At 39.1% G+C, this 12,687-nt stretch overlaps 1 protein-coding gene across 7 annotated transcripts in view; it reads right to left on the reverse strand.

Annotated features, from left to right (window-relative positions):
• Positions 1-12,687, reverse strand: part of Tbc1d5 (TBC1 domain family member 5) — a 436,877-nt gene that overhangs the window by 86,353 nt on the left and 337,837 nt on the right. The window lies entirely within an intron of this gene.

The following is a 12,687-nucleotide window of genomic DNA, read 5'->3' on the forward strand; positions in this document are numbered from 1 at the left end:
CCTCTCCCCCTCTCCCCACTCTTCTCCCCCTCCCTCTCCAGTCTGAAGAGCAGTTGGGGTTCCCTGCCCTATGGAAAGTCCAAAGTCCTCCTCCCTCCATCCTGGTCTAGGAAGGTGAACATCCAAACTGGCTAGGCTCCCACAAAGCCAGAACATGAAGCCAAGGACAATGGCACTGGGTCTTGATCCTACTTCATTTATTTTTATTTACGGCGTGATGAAATAAAATCGTTAGGTTTAGTGTGTCCACTTAAATTTGCAGCTACTGTTTAAACTATATTAATTATTTAAATGGACCAACCTCTTCACAAACAAATAGAAACATACTTACATTTTACAAAATTTTAATATATTCATGCCATAATTTAAATGCATAGCACAATGTCTAACATGTTAAATTGTATACATTCCCATTAAATGTTTTATAAACTTCTAAATGTTTTCTACTGTCCACCCAGGCATTTAATTTAGGGAATACCTAGGTCTTTAAAATAGAGCATGCACTCTTTTCTGAAAGATCTAGTTAGACACAACAAGGCTGAATTTTATCTTAATAGGAAATTACTGATACACTTAGATATCCCTTGGAGACATAATTCTGAGACGCTGATGCACTTGTATGCTGGTGTGGGGTGGAGAGAGAATATAACTGTTAAGGTTAAATAGTTCGAGATTCATCAAGCTAACATGCTGCGTCTCACTAGCTATGACAGACAGACCTTTTCTCTTCTGTTGAGAGTATTTCCACAGCTAAACCTGTTCATAGCTCTTCCAAGGTAACCCTAATCATCTGGCAGAAATGGCAGTCCTGTGATTTAGCTACAGTTACTATCTCACTGGTTTGGTATTCAACACAGATCTGTAATAATAAAATCTGAATTGCCTTGATGAAGATAACGGATGCTTCCATGGTGACCATACTATTACATCTAACTGTAACTTTTCTCTGTCTAGGAATTACATTGGTAGCTGATGACAACCTGGACCCAAGTATAACGGGAAATAAAATAGAGGTTAAAGCCCTTGACTCATGATCTATTTTAAAAAGTGACTTCTACAAGACTATAATTCAGGACTGATTCTGTTCCTTATTCTCTGTGCCCGGAAAAGCATTTTGTTTTTGTTAATATAAAAGGCTTTTCTATTCTGACTTTCAACAAAAAAGGATCATGTTACTTTTGTCAGAAAATAATAAAAGAGCAATCCCATGGAGCAGTTTCCTGAAATGAACTTCTTTATAAAGACACGAAGTGCTGCTCTATCTAAGCACTCAAGGCCGTGACTAGAAACAACGATCTGACCGGAGCCTACTGAACTCCTAGAAGCCCTGCTAGGGTCAAAGGGAGGTAGTTTAAAGGACTGCAACGCTGGGGCCAACATCAAAAGATAATGCTGATATGGAATAATTACATATGAAATACCAAAAAAGGAATTATTTTTCAAAGTTATTAAAAAGGTTTCCTGTTAAGATGGCGTTATTTCTAACATATAAACACACACACATATAGATAATCTGAACAAGCACTATGAAAAAATATAAGGTGGGCCACAAGACCAAAAGTTCATTGATAATTAAAAATTATCTAACATAAACATTTAAACACATACACACACACACACGAAACAAATAAAAGTAAATGCAACCATGGAGAAATTTATTAATGAAATACTTTTCATTCTTTATTTAGGGAAAGTCTTTGAAATCCAATTTTATATTTCACACTTAAGACATGTTTCAAGTCACACTTCAAACACTGAACACCACATGTAGCTTGTGCTAACTGAGCAAGCAGAGAACTGTACATCTGACACAACTAAAAACCACTGCATAGCTATAAACATCATTGTATGTACATCAGCAGCAAAAAGAGCATGGGTACTTTAACACAGTAAAATTCATTGCTGTAGTTTTGTAATTTACTTCTGTTTTTCCCCTTTAATTATTAGTTTATCTGCTTTTAATGCGTTTTTAAAAATCAAAACATTTTTGGAATACTCTTACATATACAAACAAAAACTGAATTAATAAACTAGACCCAGAAAGGCAAATGTATGTTCTCTCTCATCTGGTGTTCCTAGCTCCAAATCTTCAGCTGTGAGGGAGTAGTAACTGGAGAAACTAGGAAAGTAAAAAGTAACCATTGTGGGGGTTGGGGGAGGGGCAAAAGAATGGGGAACAGCAGGGTTCAAGAGATCTGAAGGGATAAACAGGAAAAACAGAGAAGATTTACATAGGGATGGGGAGAAAGGAGTATACAGTGAGGATGTTTGAAAAACTGTAAGTATGCTATTAACTGTCTACCTAAAAATACCTATAATACATGTAAGTCTCTGTTTACATTGTTTAAATGAAATTTTTCCTCCCAAGAGCCATAAACTAGCTATCAAAACCCCAACACCAGGAATGTGAAATCCTCTGGGCTGTTGGCCAGGGTTGTTCGAAAACATCATACACTTCTGCTTGGTTGATCCCAGAGGTGAAGGTGAGTCCCTCTTGCTGAAGGTGCTATGTACTTCAGACACAAGACTCAGAGGAACCCAAGCTGGATCTGACCTGAAAGCCTCCTCATCAAGGACTAGGTTTCATGGTCCCTGAAGCTTCCAAAGGAGAGAAATAGCCAATAGTCCCACCCAGCCATGATGCCTAGGAAGCACAATGACCAGCACGGTGCCGTAACCCGAGGAGTGCAGTAGTGGCACACACATCTTAGCCATAACCAACAGCTCTCTAATCAAACTGAAGAACTGCTCAACAAGGAGCCAGCCATGATAAGCTAAATATGAACAGATCACCCAAAGGAAGTTCTTTACTTTCAACCATTATCACCTGCCAGTGTAGGACTCAGCCATCGATAAGTTTAATGGAGGCCTGAGTCTCAGTAGTTTACCCTAAAGTAATACCTGGTTGCAGAAGGGACCACAAACTAAGATTACCTGAGCACCACCCAAGAACAGACCATCCAAAGAAAATGCCTAATGTTCCAACCCACTGTAGATAGGATCACCTGCCAGCACACTCACCGGGACACCCCTAGACAAATGTCAGCCAACCATGGGTCGTGAACCTCAGAAACCCCTCACCCCCATCTTTACTACTATAAAAACCCAACTCTAACTGAGCTCAGGGCTCTCTGGATATTCCAATATATTGGACATGCAGAGAGACCGAGTTTGCAAACTTGCATAAAATAAAGGCTCTTTGCTTTTACATATGGGACTCGGTCTCCTTGTTGGCTTTTGGGGACTTTGCGGATTTAGGCATAACAAAAGCATATCTTATACTAGTGAGAGAGCCAGGCCCCAGAAAACCCCTCATCTGTAGCCCTACACAGATACCGAAAGGCTCAGCTCTAAGCCCCACCCCAGTGAAAGAAACACACCCTGAAAATGGGACCAGAGTCTCCGAACCTAGAGCCAAAGATATTTGCCCTGGTCCCAAAATTAGGGTCAAAAAGGTAAAAAGAATCAATGAAAGAAACAGTTTGGCCCCAGAATCTGAGTCATCTCTGTCCCACACAAAACCAGCCAATCCTTGAGCTGGGAAAACTGGACAATCAATGAACCCCTGGAGGCTTGGAATTCTCCTCAGGCCTGGAAAGCCCCCTTATATCATAGGGACAGCCAATCACAAGCTCAGAGGCTTGGAATTCCCCAAGCCTCTTCTCCTTTGTTCACCTCTGGGCTCTCTTCTGTGCTGTTTTTGCTGCTGCTGCTGCTTAGGACAGACGGACCCAAATTAACTTGCAAGAAAGACTCTGTTTTTGCATTGGAGTATGTCTCGTGGCGGTGATCTGGGTTACTGATTTTGAGTGTAACATTAGAAGCCTAGCTAACTATTCAACACTGGTGAATGCTGGTTGCTGAAAAATTTCTGACCACCACTTTACTCAATGAGCGTAATACCTAACAACATTCTTCTACTTGTCCTTATATTCACAGGTAAGTGTAGTATTTACCCATCATCAAGAAAACTCTTTGAAACAGATGGAAACCATTACATAAACCTACAACCTATTAAAATGCAGAGTTGGGGAGCCAAGTCCTAACTGATACATCTATAGCACAACTCCTACATCCTCAGGGATCCTTGTGGAAGAGGGGATGAAAAGACTATAAGAACCTGAGGAAAAGGAGGTTTGTTGTGAGACTGTATCTCCTTAATGTCAGAGAAACTATACCCATAAAGTCTCACAAAAATTGGGTATGTAAACATAACCTGAACAAGAATCAGTGAAGAGCATAGAAATTAATTATCCACTACCAAATGGTCAGTCCTGGAAATAGACACATAAAAGTAACATTATGTAGCCTGAAAAGATCCTCTCTCTCTCTCTCTCTCTCTCTCTCTCTCTCTCTCTCTCTCTCTCTCTCTCTCTCTCTCACACACACACACACACACACACACACACACACACGTATGGATAGGCTACGACAAGAATGTCTTGCAAACCAAGTGACTTACAGAAGCAAAACTGGTAGCACTAGACATCAACGTTTTAGAAGGAAAACCATTCCAATAAAGCTAAACTGAGCAGTGAGCTTCTGGCTTTCCAAAATGCTTTTGTTACTTCAGCAAGATGTCCAAACAACTTCCAAAAGGCTTCAACTAAAAGGTTTTCAAAAAGGAATCAACTAAAGATTCATCAGGTATAGTTAGTTAGTTTTCCTCACTTTTTAGGTCTTCATTATGATAGTTATCTACTCCCTAATGTAATTCCAGCCAAGGGGATTGTCTCAGAAAAATAGGACTTTGAATGCTGATCAATCAGTCCTGTGGTGCCTTTTGTAAGCTCAATCTGTTTGTAGTATGTAATGCTCCTTCCCTCTTACCTACTCCATCCATGACAACACCATTTCAATACCTTTCGTTTAAACTTAACTTTTTATGGCAGTATACAAATATTTACATGCTAATCCACAGGAAGAATAACTAACTGTAAGATAATGCAAGAAGTGCAAATAAGTACCAGATGGCACACAAAAATCTCCCTTGTTCTAAGCCTAATAAAAATCAAGTTCATACAAAAGGTCACTACAAACAGTATTGTCAGCTTTGATGTTCTCATTCTTGCCCTTCATTTGAAGATGATTATCTTTTTCTGAATCACCTTTGAAATTCTAGAAGGAGTGCTTATCCTCTTTTGAATAGCAGAGAATCTTTCAAAGGAGGACTTCTATACAGACATGTGAGAAGCGCAAAGAACAGAGGAACCATTTTAGGGATACTGGTCTTAATGTCCTCTATAGCAGGAGGATCTCAGATCTACTTAAAGTTCCATGTTGAAGACAGGACCAGAAGAAGGGAAGCAACAGTGAGTCATGCACTCAGACTGCTGTCCACTATTTATCATCTGGGAAATGAGTCAGTCACACTCTTGATTTAGTTTTTTCACCTATGAAACTGCAGGAAGAATTCAATGACATTATAAACGTAGTATGTCAGGCACTTGACAAAAGCTCAAGAGAGATGGGAGCTACAATGGCCTATGACACTACTGAGCACTGACATACAGGACAGACTTTGACCCAGAAGGCCAATTTAACAATATGACAACCTGAAATCTGTGATATTCCATACTTTTAATAATTACAGATAATCTCACAACAGGTTCTGTCAAACAGTATGCTCACACACACATGCATAATCATGGCATGCATGCACTCCCATGCATGCAATGGGATGTACCACACCCATTTTGTATGTGGAGGAAAACGCTGTCTTATTATTAGATAGCAGTACATACATTTATAAATTTTTGAAAAGATATGAAATCATACTATTCAGTATTTGTTAGCTTATGAGATTTTAATAATTGTAGTGGTTACTTACAGTACATCCAAAGTATTGCCATTTTATAGTCGATTTGCCATGATTTTGAAAATAAGCTAAACTGGAAAAAGTTGTTTAGTATTTAACAACAACAACAACAAAACTTTATGTCTGTAACATAACATGGGTCTGGTATGAAGAAAATACCTGGCAAATGAATTACTCAGTTTTCTTTCTTCTAATTTCTTGCTACCAATCCTTAATTTTCATAGCCATGCCAGATTAGTAAAGGGGAAAAATAAGGCTCCAAAGGAGGAACAGCACTGCAAAAATATGTGGAAAGTTTTTCTTTGATGAAAAATGAGAGCTTTATTTTAGTGAATATATTATAGCTTCAATGTTAGGGAAAAGGCAACCGTCCTTTAAAAAAATGAATTGCGCAGCTGTCTATAAGCACAAAGCTCTAGGGGAATTCCTCAGGACCCCAAAGGCAAAGCACTCCAGAGTTCTACAAACATGTGCTGCAGGTGTTTATGAGAGGCAGGTGGGAGAGCCTCTGCCATGGCAAAGAAGGGAGTTTAATATGCTGTGACTGACGTAGCCTCCCCACATCCAAGTCAGAGATGCATGCTAAGAGCCAGTGGAGGTGGCAAAGCAGCTTCTCCCAACAGCTATCCTGGTAGTGCCAAGCAAATACAGTTCTTTTCTTACAGTTTTATAGAAAACAAACACTACCAATCACAAAAATATAAAACCAGACCAAAGCAAACTAAAGGTGTTTTAGAGCTTAACAAAGAATAGCCTGAAATGGTGATCACTATCCAAGAGATAAGGATGAAGTATTGTTGCTTTCATTTAAACAAATATTCCTAAGGAGACAGTTTGTTGTAATATCCCCTCATTGGTTCACTAGGCAGCATTAGATTTATCATAATTCTCCTAAAGCCTAAGATATTTCTATATTAAAATGCTAATTGTGCCTTCTCTTTCGCCTGTAATTAAAGCTCGAGAATTCTGTGGTCTGCTATTCACTGACTGCTAGAGGGTTCACAGAAGGTCTTACCTGATGACTGCACAGACCCACCATCAACTACAAATGTAGTGATCAAATAGGCAGACATTAGAACCCCACACAGTCAGAGTTCTTACACACACACACACACACACACACACACACACACACACACACACACTACTGTAAATGTAGATTTTATAACTTATCTCCTTCCCTGTCATTTACCCAGAAGTAGAGTCTCATTACATTACTTGTGATTGAGCACAATACTCATTTTCTATAGTAATAAAATATATGCTGAGTAGTAAATCAAGACATACCTTCCCCATATAAGAAAATGTGAGCTGATTTCAAATGCCTCTATACAATACATTTATAATACATCAGATTTTGAAAAGTAAAATCTAGTTTTTTTGTAAGCATCTGAAAATCTAAAAGGTATGAAAACAATGCATCTGTCAAATTAAAGATTTTCATCTGGGGCTGAAGAGATGGCTCAGAGGTTAAGAGCACTGGCTGCTTTCCCAGAGGTCCTGAGTTCAATTTCACCACCCACATGGTGGCTCACAGCCATAGGTAATGAGATCTGGTACTTTCTTCTGGTATGCAGACAGACCACTGTATACATAATAAATAAATATAAAAAAATAGATTTTCATCTAAGAAAATAAGGGACATAAAATTTTCTAATTTGGTAGTATGTTAGACTATTAACTCATCACCAAAATGAAAATGACCTCTTGCATATACTAATATTGCCTATATATTTTGATAGGAAGTACCATTTTAGAAATAGAATACGAATATATTATGAATAGTGAGCATTAAAAATCTTAGAGCAATTAATAAAATGTAGGTAAAAGATAAAGTTTAAAAAACAAGAACATAAAACCAACATTAATTGGACAAACAGACACAAAACCTCTGAACCCATGGCAGCCTCATTTTATATGACAACTAAAACAAAATCTCTAAGGAGACATGCCCATCTCTCCTGGCCGGGGTCTCAGATGGCAAGAAGCATTTAAACCAGCCATGACCTCCCACAACAGACACCAGAAGAGGACCAGTTTTTCTTTTTTCTAATGTTTATGTTTTTGAACTCAGGATGCAGGCAAATGGCAGAGAAACACACTCCCCAAGTGAACTTTCATATTTACTATTTACATATGGAAAGTAGGAGTTTAGTTGTTCAACTTTTCTTTTTCACGAATCCTGGGTCTCAGAGTACTCCTGTAAGTGGGCATGATCTTTTCTAGTCCTTTCTCTTTGCTATCCACTGAACAGAGGGCAGAGACCTACTTCTGTGGTTTAAAGAATTTGAAATTTGTGTGTTTCTGAGAATAATTTTCTCCTTTCTAATATTTATTAAGTTTAAACAAGAATAAAAACAGCATAATTTTAAGATGAATTTTACAGTTTCTAGACTCCCATGAATAGATTTTGGACCTTTAAGGTGTAGAAAACCCTGGTTTAGAGACTATGGCCCAATTTCTTCCCTTTTAATTGGCAAGATAAAAAAAAACCGAGGTCCTACACAATGAGACTTGGAAAAGGAACATAGCACAACCATGCTTTTGACCAATTTTGGAAACAATTTCAATGACAGAACACCTTGGTATTTAAAGATCATTTACTAGTAAAATCTATCCACTTAGGCATTTTTTTTCTTGAGATGTTTTTAAGTTTAATATGAAAGTATACACAAATAGCTGTGTTCCTAAGTGAAGAGAGACCACAGAATGTCAATGCAGATTAACATACAGATCCAAGTGACAGTTTTGGTAGGTGATTCTAATTGGTGCGTGAGTCCAGCTAGTTAACTTTGTTATGTCTTGACTATTTTACTCTGGATTCACGTGCTAATATTAAAAGAACACTGATATGGGTATAAATTTACAGAGAGAGTAGGTAAAGTTGGGAAATAGCTTCCTTTTAACCAATAATCTCTGACATAGTTCAGCTTAAAAACAAAAGTCCTTCAAGTGTCAAGGCTGGGAAGAACACAGAAGCTGTAGGTGATTTATAGCGTCTAGGCTATTAAGTTTCCTTTATTTTAAATTTTCTTGATTAGTTAATTTCTTTTATTTTTGAGATTATAATATTTAATCATTTCCCTTGCTTCCCTCCAAACCTTCCTGTGTATCCTTTCTGGCTCTCTTTCAAATTCATGACCTCTTATCATTGTTATTGCACGCATAAGTATACACGAATACACAGTTTCCTAATATAACCTGCTCAGTCTGTATACCATCACTTGTATGCATGTCTTCTGGGTTGATTGTTTGCTATTGGATAACCACCTGTTGAACTTCTCCCTGGGGAAAGCTATTTCTCCCTCTCAGCATTTCTGAGAAGCCTGAAGTTCTTTGTGTAGGGCTGGGGCCTTGTGGATTCTCACCCATCCAGTTTGGCATGTCTATTGGTGTCGTCCTTGTTGGATGATGTGGGAGTCTTCTGTTTTGTGTTGATTTCATTGGTTAAATAAAGAAACTGCCTTGGCCCTTTAATAGGGCAAAAATTAGGTAGGTGGAGTAAACAGAACAGAATGCTGGGAGAAAGAAGCTGAATCAGGGAGTCGCCATGGTTCTCCCACTCCAGACAGACGCAGGTTAAGATCTTCCCTGGTAAGCCACCTCGTGGGCTACACAGATTATTAGAAATGGGTTAGATCAATATGTAAGAGCTAGCCAATAAGAGGCTGGAACTAATGGGCCAGGCAGTGTTTAAAAGAATACAGTTTCCGTGTAATTATTTCAGGTAAAGCTAGCCGTGCGGCGGCAGGGTGCCAGGAACGTAGCCCTGCCGCTCCTATTACAACAGAGTGGTGCCCAATGTGATGGACTAAATCCATTTAAAAACCTGATAAGGCTTAAAAATAAGGGAGAGAGAGTTTAACACAGATTTTTGCTATTTGTTGGTGGCGTGCTATAGAGAGATTTCCTGATTCGGCAACAGCAGCAGAAAAAAAAACGCTGCGTCATTTTAAAGCACAGCTTCTTGGGGCTGTGCTGCCAGCATGAACTCTGGCTTTAAAGCATTTCAATGGCTTTTTATTGGACTGGATGTTTGTGTTCCTGCTTGGGATCGGAAGGAGAGTGCTCTGAGACTGTGCTGATGGCTCAGCGCTCCCCGCCTGCACCTGGGCACACGGCCGGCCGAATCAGGCTTAGGAAGGCCGAAGAGCATGGCGGATTCCTGCTGCCATACAGAGACGTGTTTTCAGACTGCACAGTGCTCTGTGTGTCAGATTTGGATGTAACTTGGATAAAAAGGATTTCTGTGCTGCACGCACAGTCTCAGAATTAAAGTGCTGAGTGCCGCTCCTACCTGGCGGTCCCAGAGCTAGCACAAAATGGTATGTCCTCCATTTTGAAATTTTCCTGACTCAGCAGCAGGAAAAAACTGGCTTTTTTAAAATGCCGGCTTTCTGGGCTGTGCCGCCATTGCGATCTCTGTCTGGCTCCTGCAGGAGACAGAGCTTTTGAATGGAGCATTTGGAGTAAAGTGCTACAATTCGCTTGATGGCAACTAGACTCGCTATGTGCCTAAAAGGGGGACATTGCGTGCTACAGATCAGAGGCACAAGCAGCTCTGCCATGTTGGACTGGGCGGGGCCAGCAGGCAGTACCTGTTTTTGACCTAGGAATGTCACAGCTTAGATTCTTAAGCGTTTAGTGATTTAAAGGCTCAAAACAAAGTGCTCCGGGATAGTAAAAAAATTACAGATTCACAATACGACAGATTCAGACATAAAAGACCTTTATGAATCACAATGTTGGATGAGTGTACGTAGGCTTGAGAGAGAGAAAAAAAATAGAGAGAATAAAGTTAATGCCCGTAAAAAAAGGGTAAAGTCTTTAAAGAGACAGAGTACAGATAGTTATAGATAAAAAGAAATAAAGAAAAATAAGCCACGTAAAAATGGAAAATTCACAGAGAGTCTGGATTATGTATATTGTGTTTTCTTTAAAATTTTTGACTGTGAAGGAGCTAAGTACAGAGAGACATTTCATTATATGGGCTGCTAAGCTGAACCTGCACATATGTTCTAAAGGTATCTTGACTTCAGAATTTGGATCTAAGGACATGATGCTTTGGAAAAGAGTTTCTTCTTTTGTTTTCACAGAGGATGAGACCCTGTGTATTTCTTCTATCCCAATATGGTATGATAAACCATGTCCTCCTGAAAGGTTGCTGTGAACACCCTCAAAAAACTTTGTTCAACTGCCGACTGAGATGAACCTAGCAGACAGGTTATCCCATAAAAGACCTGAATAACAGCGCCCCCATTCAGCAGGAAGTAGTTTGGAGAGAAATAACTGTGCCCGTATTCCCAAATATTCTTTATAAATGTTCTTTTACATTTAAAGGGAGATATGATATAGATATAAATAATTTGCATTGGTATGGACTTTAAGGCCAGTTTTGTTATAATGTGTATGTATTTCTGATCTTGATTAAGGTATTGTGATTGTGTAGTTCATTTTTAAAATGTAATGTATAATTAGAAAATATAGGTTGTTGATGGATAATCATAAATAATAGTCAAGTTTGTAGTCATGTTAGTTAGATTTTCTAGATATATAGAGATATATTTTAGTTAGATAGGCATTCTTCATATCTTTCAAAGACTGCAGAATATGGCATTTAAATGTTTTAATAACTTAGGGCTTTTCATGACTATGAGACACGTCTGCTCCTGGCAGCACCAATCTACTTTGAGAGGAAGATGGGCATCGAAGAGGATCCTTATGGAGTTGGATAGCCATTTGGGCAAGAAACTGCTCTTGCCTGGACTGTTGCATAAAATGGACACAGAGAACCTGCAGAGAGGACTGCTGAACTTGCCTAAAGGTGAGATGGTCTTTCGGGGTTCCTGACTCATGAAAGAGTCTGCGAGACAATCTGCAGGACACAGCAGACAGTGACTGAACTGTCTTTAAATTTTCCTGCTTCATGGAAATGTCTGCTGGATACTATGGGCCTGAAGGCCGAAGATGGATGCCCCAATGGTACAGAGAAACTTTGGGTGACTGTCCAGACAGTGAGATGTCTCTGTCATTTCTAGAGTTTGGATTTCTTGTTTGCTTAGGTAATATTGTATCCTTCTGGAGTCTTTGATGGAGTTGAAGAATGGATAGTTATAGTTTTCCTTAGTTATGATAAAAGGTAAAATAGATATAAATATTGTAACTGTAATTCTTGCTTGATAACTGTTTTGCTATATGTAATTTTACTATGTTAAAATGAAAGCCTTTTTTTTGTTTAAACAGAAAAAGGGGAAATGATGTGGGAGTCTTCTGTTTTGTGTTAATTTTATTTTGGTTAAATAAAGAAACTGCCTTGGCCCTTTAATAGGGCAAAAAATTGGTAGGTGGAGTAAACAGAACAGAATGCTGGGAGAAAGAAGCTGAATCAGGGAGTCGCCATGGTTCTCCCACTCCAGACAGACGCAGGTTAAGATCTTCCCTGGTAAGCCACCTCGTGGGCTACACAGATTATTAGAAATGGGTTAGATCAATATGTAAGAGCTAGCCAATAAGAGGCTGGAACTAATGGACCAGGCATTGTTTAAAAGAATACAGTTTCCGTGTAATTATTTTGGGTAAAGCTAGCCATGTGGGCGGCTGGGTGCCAGGAAGGTAGCCCTGCCGCTCCTATTACAACAGTTGGGTGAAGTTTCGGACACTGCTAGGAGACACAGTCTCATAGCAAACTCCCTGCTCTTCGGGTTCTTATCATCTTCCTTCTGTGTTTCCTTCTGCAAAGTTCCCTGTAACTTTTTGGCAGTTTTTTCAACTTTATCTTCCCCTAGTGTTTATTGAAAAAAAATCTAGTTAAAAGACATGAACTGGGGCTGGAGAGATGGTTAAGTGGTTAAGAGTATTGCCTGCTCTTC

The sequence above is a fragment of the Microtus pennsylvanicus genome, chromosome 7 (assembly GCF_037038515.1).
Source record: "Microtus pennsylvanicus isolate mMicPen1 chromosome 7, mMicPen1.hap1, whole genome shotgun sequence".
Taxonomy (NCBI): domain Eukaryota; kingdom Metazoa; phylum Chordata; class Mammalia; order Rodentia; family Cricetidae; genus Microtus; species Microtus pennsylvanicus.